At 51.8% G+C, this 9,110-nt stretch overlaps 1 protein-coding gene across 1 annotated transcript in view; it reads right to left on the reverse strand.

Moving 5' to 3' along the window:
* The window catches only part of SEMA4D (semaphorin 4D), a 118,751-nt gene extending 109,976 nt beyond the window's left edge, over positions 1–8,775 (reverse strand). The window contains exon 1 of the mRNA XM_082656551.1: positions 8,706–8,775. The gene's annotated coding sequence lies outside the window, so the exon portion shown is untranslated. The remainder of the gene's footprint in view (positions 1–8,705) is intronic.
* Positions 8,776–9,110: the final 335 nt, after the last annotated feature.

A 9,110-nucleotide genomic window follows, 5' to 3' on the forward strand; every position in this document is an offset into this window, starting at 1 on the left:
ATAGCTAAAATTAAAAAGACTGACAACAGCAAGTGTTGGCAAGGATGTGAAATAACTGTGCTCGCACATTAGCAGTAGGGATGTAAAATGATACAGCCACTTTGGAAAATGGTTTGCCAGTTTCTTATGAAGTTAAAGATACACTTACCACACAACCCCACAATTCTACTGTTAAGTAGTTACTCAAGAGAAATGAAAACACCTGTCTGCACCCAGATGTGCATACAAATGAATACAGCATTTTTTATTTTTTATTTTATTTATTTATTTTTTTTTTGCGGTACGCGGGCCTCTCACTGCTGTGGCCTCTCCCGTTGCGGAGCACAGGCTCCGGAAGCGCAGGCTCAGCGGCCATGGCTCACGGGCCCAGCCGCTCCGCGGCATGTGGGATTTTCCCGGACCGAGGCACAAACCCTCGTCCCCTGCATCGGCAGGCGGACTCCCAACCACTGCGCCACCAGGGAAGCCCTATATCTTTTTTATAGTGGTAAAATACACATAACATAAAATTTACTACTTTAACCATTTTAAAGGGTATGCAACCATCACCACTATCTAGTTCCAGAACATTTTCATCAGCTCCAAAGGAAAGCCCGTACATATTAAGCAGTCGCTCCCATTCTCCCCTGCTCCAAGCCCTGGCAACCACTAATCTGCTTTCTGACTCTGTAGATTTGCCTATTCTGGATATTTTGTATAAATGGAATCATGCAACATGTGCACTTTTACGTCTGACTATTTTTACTTAGCATAATGTTTTCAAGGGTCATCCATGTTGCAGCACGTGTCAGTACTTCATTCCTTTTCCAGCTAAGTAATATTCCATTGTCTAGAGGGACCACATTTATTTATTCATTCATCCACTAATAGGCATTTGGGTTGGTTCCCAAATTGTGAACAGTGCTGCTATGAACAGTGGTAAACAAGTTTTTGTTTGAATATCTATTTTCAATTCTTTTGGGTATTTACCCAGGAGTAGAATTGCTGGGTCATATGACAGTTCTATATTTAACTTTTGGAGGAATCTCTGTTTTCCAAAGTTGCTCTACCATTTTACATTCTCAAAGCAATGTATGAAATTTATAATTTCTCCATACGCTCACCAACACTTATTATTTCCCTTTTTTTTTGATAAAAACCATTCTGGTGAGACGGAAGTGGTATCTCACTGAGGTTTGGATTTGCACTTCCCTAGTGACTAATGACGCTGAGCATCTTTTCATGTGCTTATTTGTCATTTGCCTACCTTCTTTGGAGATATAATACGTTCGCTCATGTTTCAACTGGTTGTTTTTCCTTTTGTGTTGAGTTGTAGCTCACAGCACTTTTATTCACAACAACCTCGAACAGGAAGCAATCCAAACATCCACCAACAGGTGAATTAACTAATAAACCATGGTACACCCACGTGTACCAAATTTCAAAAACATGCCAAGGGAAAGAAGCTAGACACAGAGTCTACAATACATGCTTCCATTTTGAAACTCTTAAAGAAACAAATCTCATAATAGTCTAATTTCGGCAGATCAGTGATTGCTTGGGTGGAGGGCTGATTGCAAAGAGGCAACAGGAAATTTGGGGAGGGCTCACAAGCTAAACAATCTCTGTTGCAACTGCTCAACTCCGGCTGACAGTGGCCAGGGATGGTGTGGGTGCATGAATGTGTGAGGTGCACTTGACCTGCAGGCCAGAGTTCACCCACTCCTGGCAGTTGCATAACTGTGTACCTTTGTCAAAACTCACTGAACAGGGTACTTAAAACAGTACCTTTTACTGTACGTAAATTATGACTCAATAATACTGGTTAATGAAACATTGTTTCTACAGGCAGACACCCCAAGTCTAATGGACATCCAGAGTGAGGCCCACAGCCCTGCCTCTGTCCTCCTGTCTGCCCTCCAGAGTGCAGCCCACAAGGGCAGGCTGTGCTTAGCCCAGCCTTGGGTGGCCTATTAAAACCAGAGCTTCTGATTCAGGGGGTCTGGGGTAGAGGTGAAAACCTGCACTTGTGGCAAGTTAGGGGGATGTGATGCCGCTGGCATAGGAACCACTCCTGCAGATGGGTTCTCTCTCTCATTCACGTAGCGTTCAGTGGATATGGAATTAAGGCAGTGTTGCAGATAACACGCAGGTCCTCGCTAGTGAATGGGGCCTATATATAGGAAATGCCAGGCTAATATCAGGAGGGAAATGCTCACATTCTGGCTGTGAGGACACAGCCCCACTTTCAGCCTCTGTTTCTGGCCAGGCCCATCAGGCCAGTGGACCTGGCCCCCCTTCGCCCTTCTCCTGCCCCGCACAGGTGTCCTCTCAGCCAGGAGGGCATCCACCCCTTGCCCAGGAGCCTAGCAAACTCAGCTCTCCAGGCCTTCTGTGCTCACCACCCAAGAGCGCTCCATCGCCCCTGGGCACCCACTGCGGTACTCAGAGGCTCTGCTGTCACAAACTTCCATAACCATTCTCTGAGGCCCTGGCTCCTCTCCCCTGTCTGCATACCTCAGGGCCAAGCAGAGGGGCAGTGCACACTAGAGCCAATGAAAGTTTGCTTGCAGGGGAACAGCTGGCCTCCCATCTGTCCCTATCAGACGACTTGGGCAAGGGCCCCACCCCACTTTCTTCATCACTCTTCCCCTCTACTCCGTCCTTCCCTTCAGGACAGAAACCTGAAACATAAGCCTTCTCTCAAATCCTTATGCCCATCAGCTACTCGCCATTTGTCAGCGCCCCCTTCACAGCAAAATTCTCGAAAAAGTTACCGACTCTTGCTGTCCTGAGCTCTCCTTCTCCCCCTTTCCTGGCCCACCGCTCCCCTATACCTCTCATCGGGACACTGATGACCTCCATGTTGCTAAGGTCAATTCTCCAAGGATAATTCTCAGTCCTCACCTAACTGGACTCCTTGGCCAGGCAGCCACTCCTCCCCATGCATGATCTGCCCATGGCCCTGGATGCCCCTGACACCTCTGGCTTTCTCCTGCCCTGATAGCACTCCTTCTTGGTCCCTTGACTTTGGACCTCTCTTCTCCTCCATCCATCCAACTCTCCTGCCATCTTGTGCTGACTTAGCTTTAAAAATCACACCTGTGTGCCGGCAGTAGCCAGGTTGATTGCCGGGCCCAGGCCACTCCCCCAAACTCCAGCCTCACTTGCCTGAAAAGCCCCTCACCACCAGCACATGGACAGCAACAGAGCTCACAGGTACTATCTGGAGAGCCAGCAACCCTCCCGAATTCCCCACAACTGCTCTGCCCACAGAGAGACCATCTCAGGATGATGCCTACTCCATCCTTCAGGTTGCCTGAGCCAAGAATCTCGAGGTCACCTTGGACTCCTCTATTGCTCCAATCATCCTGTTGGCTCCATCTTCACAACATACCAGAATCTAGCCAAACCCACCACCTGCATGGGGCTGCTCCTGCGCTCCAGCCTCACCTGCCCCCTGGTCTTGCTACAGTGTGCTGGGATGTCCCCCTGGGTCACTCCTCACCTCCTCCATCAGCCCACCAAGCCACCTAATTTCAAATCTCAAACCCCCCCAAACTGCTGTCTCCCTTGAGCACCTGGACCCCACAATAGCACTATGGCCCCGATGCATGACATTCTGACTTATTTCTTCTCCTTAGCCTTCCATCAGCTGCTACTTGACCATAAGTGCCAAGTTGGCAGAGCCTTCTGTCTCTTGGTTTCTTGCTGCAACTGGAGCTCAATAAACATTTGCTGGGGGAAATGGTGAGACTCCATGAAGTGGACAAATCTGCAAGTTGAAAGGGGGCTTAAAGGTATCTAATTCCTTCACCTCAAGAAAGATGAAAGATGGGACCTCACCTACAAAGGACACAGACCTCCTGTGTGCCCTGAATGCCCAGACAGCACAGCTCTACTTGGGCAGGATCCCTAAGGCCTCTGGGAAGCACTAAGATGCAAGGAACACGTCTGATCTCAATGGGAAAATGGGCTGTGTATTTACAGCCCGTTCTGATGGCAGGCGGCTCACGGCCACACAGACAAGACCCCAGGCTCAGAGCAGAGCCACCCTGCTGCAGGCCTGGCTGTGCCCTCCCACAGCCACGGAAAATACTAGTAAACAACAACAACAAACAAAACTCCCTAACACACGGTGAGAACAAAGTGGGGTCCAGCTGAGGCCCTTATTCGGGCAGGCCCCCGGGAACGTAGTGTCCTTGCAAACAAAATCAAAACACGCATCAGAGCCAAACAACACCGAAATGCTAGATCAAAGCAGATTACATTCTGGTGCTTAAGCAACTCAAATTTCTTGCAATAGGACAGGAAAATAGAAAAAAAAAAAAAAACACCACTTAGGATCCCAGAAAACTTGTACTTTTTTACTTTGTGGATATAGGATTTTTATGCTTTTTTGTTGGTATAAGATTAAAGTGACTTAACATACCATTTACTAAAAGAAAAAACAGCAACTGCTAAAAATGTGTGGGACAGCCCCACAGTGGCAGGTCATCCAACTAGCAGTGGAAATCCACCCACGAAGGCCCTGGACCGTCTTTGCTTTTGTTTCTGGGCCAAGTCCCATGGAAGGGAAGGTGGTTCTCCATTTAAAACAGGACTATGGTGGGTCTGAGCTGAGGGCTTTCCCCATCCCACGGCCCAGGACCAGGATGGTCCCTCAGCTTACTGCCCCCATTGAGAGATGATGTTGCTGTTTAATTTTCAGGGTTTGGGTCTTGTCTCCGCTATTGCCGAGGTCAGGGTATCAATGTCTCTTTTTCATGGCCCACAGATCACATACTCAGAGCATCAGTGACTATCGATTCATTGAATGCCTCATTTAAGCCACATCATCCGTTATTAAGTTGTGTAGGAACATGAATTCCTACAAGTCAAATCCATTTAGAATTTAGATTTAGAAATTTAATATTTAAAATAGGCTATTCTATTCCCTAATGGAGACCCCTTCTTAAAAATACATTTTATCATTACAAAAATAATCCCACTGTAAAAGAAACAAACCACACAGAAGTACATGGGGTTGAAAGGACAGGTTCCCCTTGCTCCTCCCGCCCTCCCCCTTCTCAACCCTCCCTCAACACACAAGCACACACACTCACATGCACACACACATCCTTCCCTCTCACCCCTGTTGCTAGCTGGACAGTCACTCTTACTTGGAGCTATGTCCTTAGAGCCTGGAACAGTGCCTGTCCCACTCATCCACAGTGGCACTCCATCATCATCTATTCAATACACAGCGTCTGTCCTTCCAGATGCTTCTACACCTTATTACCTACACATGCATAAAAGGAGTCATTCCATACAGTCTACACTAAGGAGCAGTGTTTTCACTTAATACACAGGCACTTCTTTTAAAGCAACCCTCAACTATTTTATGAAGTGAAGGATCCTACGGCATTCTGGGGTGGGGGGGAATGGGATTCTTAGATTATTAACTTTTTTATGGTAAAGAATTTCAAAAATACACAGAAGGGGCCTGAACAGAATAACGAACTCTCAGGTATGGTCACCCAGAGCCAACAACCATCCAACCATGGACAATCCTGCCCCTCCACCGCCCCACCCCACCCCCACCCGTGCTGAGATCTGAAACAGATCTCAAATGCTGTATCATTTCCTCTGAAAATAACTCCAGTATCTATCACTAAAGGCTAAAGATTGCTTCAACGTAACCTCAATACTGTTTCTAAGGAATATAATTATCCTTTAAAATCATCATTCACTCAACAAATGTCCAACTGTCTCATAAATACCATAATTTTTGAAAGGAGTGATTCTTGGGTCAAGAATCACTTTCACGCAGTCTCTACTTTCATAGACAGCATCTTGAGACTATCACAGCAAATAAGGGACCATGTCCCAGTGGAGGATCACAAGGCACGCTGGAAGGCAGTTATGGGGGAACGACACCTGGGCTGCTGTGATGCCTGGCCCAGGTACTACCCTGCCAGGTAAACGTTCATGCACTCGGGAAGGGTCAGGCAGCTGGAAAGTGAGCCACTCCAAGGAACTGGGATGAGCCAATTTGCCTATCCCAAAGGTCACCTTAGTTGACGTACCGAAAAACACCATCCCAGCTCCAGGCGAGGCCCACTTACACACTGTCTCCACTTGACTGAATCAACAGTTATTTCCTCTTAATAAATCTCCACTTCCCCACATCACCTCTTGACAGCAGGCAGGCTGAAATGGCCATGAGTTGTGCTGAGTGAGTCTCCAGTGCAGAGGAGCCTGCCCAACCGGCCTGCTCTCGGGTGACGCCCCGCGACATACTCAAGTGGCCACGGGCCCTAGTGGCACGGGTGGAGCTGGGGAGGCTGCACCTGCCAAGCCCCAGGAAGGACGGTAGTCTTTCTTCCAGCAACCACCCTCAACAGTCAACTGATGGCAAGTTCATTTGTATATTTTTACATGGCCAGCTTCACCCCACAGCACCCTGCAGGCCTGGACAGTTACCTGGCCACTGCTATCACTCTCAGAAGAGCCTGGGGATGGGGGACTGGGGGCACTGGGAAGCACCACCTGCCACAGCACCTTCCCAGGAGTTCTTTTGATCAAACAAATTCTTAGCATGAGGGGAAGGTTGCTGTTAATTATGGAACAATCAGAAAGCCAATTCATTTACACAGCAGCAGGGGCCTAACCCAGGGACACTGGGGACTCCTGCTGGTGGGGAGGGAACATGGGTCCAAACTGCCAACCCAAGAGCTCTGGCCCCAGGTTCATCAGACAGAACAAGGGGTTAGGAAGAGGCTCCTGGCCACCATCCCGGCCGAACGCCCCCTCCCCCCACCAGAAATGGAACCCAGAGGGAGGGGAGGGAAGCCTGGGCCTGTCCATGCTCAGTGTGGGAGAGGCAGGCTCCCTCTAGAAGCACAGAGGACCAGCAAGAAAACCATTGATCTCTGCAACACATTATTGATTTTGCTATGTGCTGGCACCAGTGGATGGTCCTCCCCCCTCACTCAGAGCCAGCCATTAGTGTGCACTCCCAAGCACTGGCCTAGACATCCCTGCCTGGTGTGGGGAAGGCACTTGAGATGAAACCCGCCTTGGCTGACCCACAGGGAACAGACCACAAGTGAATCATTAAGGAGTCATTAAGGTCATCTCCCTGCCCCCAGACCCACTGGACAGCTGTGTGGTGTGGCGTTGCCCCCTACTCCTGAGCCGGGGTGGATGCACCATCTGCCGGGACCCTGAGCAAGCCTGCCAGAGCACCCCGGTTACCAGTGGAGGGTCTCTGACAGGTTGTATTTTCCAACAATCAAAGGGAGTCAGTTCCCATGTCAGCTCGGGGTCCTGTAACATGGTGAAAGAGTGGAACTGGGCAGGGCTGCCTCTCAGTGCCAGCAATTAGTTTTTATTTCTTTATTTGGTTTACCTGCTGGTTGTATTACAAACACTTTTTTGTTCAATCTGAAGGTTCAGCCTCTTGGGGGGGACAGTCCTTGTCCACAGAAATACCCCAGCGTGTCCCTCACCATCCCCTCATTCTTGTAGGTTTTATCCCTGGTGCCTGGAGTACTCAGAGCAGGCCTGCTTTATTTTTCTTTATTCTTGCAGACGTTATGCACAGACACCAACGGTTCAAGTGACAATCGGGGCATTATCTCTACCAGAATCCTGGCCTCAGCACTGGCCGAGGCAGTCTGTTTCTGGGACACAGTAAACATTCCCAAATAACGGCCCTCAGGCAGCCAGAAGGCAGGCCGCAGGCCTGGGGCAGATATGAGGTGACAGGTCACCGATGTCACTTTACCCCTTGGAAAGGAAACTTCCGCTCAGTGGCGCCTAGTGGATTTGAATAGACTCAGAACAGGGGAGCCAGGCACTTGGCCACAGTCACCAAGTCCTAGATGTGCTTAACATAAAGGGAGGTTTTCAAATCAAAAGCAGAACAACTTCGCATGGCAAACGCTCCAGAAAGCAGGTCCCTGCCCTTGACAATGAGGCCTAGGCCTCATTTTCGGTGAACTGCTCACCTCCAGACTCCCATGCACCCCACCTCCAATACTAAATCAAATAAACGAAGAGGATCACCACGACCCAACTCTCTTTTCCATGTTTGTATTGGCAAAACCCCAGTGGATTCAGCCTCCTGCAGCTCACCAAGCGGCTGCAACAGGTGCAGCCCTGAGCTAAGGCTGCTGATTCTCCTTGGCTGTTCTAGAATCACGCAGCCAAAACCCTAAAGGAAGCCGAGGCCTGCAGCATTCATCACCAGGGCCCCGACCTGCCCCACCTGTCTGAGTGCGCGGCTCCGGGTCCAGCGCCCAGGATCCGCGGCCTCGGAGACAGAAATAGAAGCCGCGGGGCCTGGCCAGGCCCGAATGGCCAGAGTGGGGCGGGGGCCGGGAGGACAGGATCGGCGGGCCTGGCCGAACGCACCGCCCCCGCCCCTGGGCAGGGTTGGCCACGCGCCCCGAGCCCCCAGCGCCGCCCCAAAGCCGCCGAGCCACCTGCGCGCCGGGGCAGGGAAGGAGCCGAGCAGGGGAGGGGTCCTGGGGGTCCAGGGTGGAGACTCCGGGAGGGGTCCGGGGAGGAGTCAGGGACCTCCGGGAACGGGACTCCGTGAGGGTCCGGGGGTCCGGGGAGGAGTCACGGGGCTTCGGGTCGGGGTCTCCGGGAGGGCTCTGGGGACCGGCCCGGGGAGGGTCTCGCCGCCCCCACGCACCTGCCCGGCCCGCGCCCTCCCTCTGCCCAACGGCCCTTACCTGGCGCGGTGCGTCCTGGCCGCGCGGACCAGAGGTGCCCGGCCCAGAGAGCGCGGGCGTAGGAATGATGGCGGCGGCGGCGGCGGCGGAGGCGGCCGGCTCTCAGGCCCGGCGCGGAGGGGCGACGCGGCCAGGCTGCGCGGGGATGCTGCGGCGCGCGAGGGCGCGGAGGCCGGCGCGGGAGTGAGGGCATGGGGTGGTGCGCAGGCCCCTCCTCTGCTCCCCTCCTCCCCTTCCCGCCTCCTCTCTCGTCCCTCCCCCTCTCCCCTGCCTCCTCCTACTCCCCGCCCGGCTCTCCGCCCTCTTCCTCTCTCCCCTAGCCTCTCCGTCCCTCCCCTTTTCCCTCCCCTTTCTTCACCTTCCTCTACTCCTCCCTGCCCCCCTCCCCCGCTGGCCCGTACCACC

Source organism: Grampus griseus, assembly GCF_964374135.1.
Source record: "Grampus griseus genome assembly, chromosome: 6".
NCBI lineage: Eukaryota > Metazoa > Chordata > Mammalia > Artiodactyla > Delphinidae > Grampus > Grampus griseus.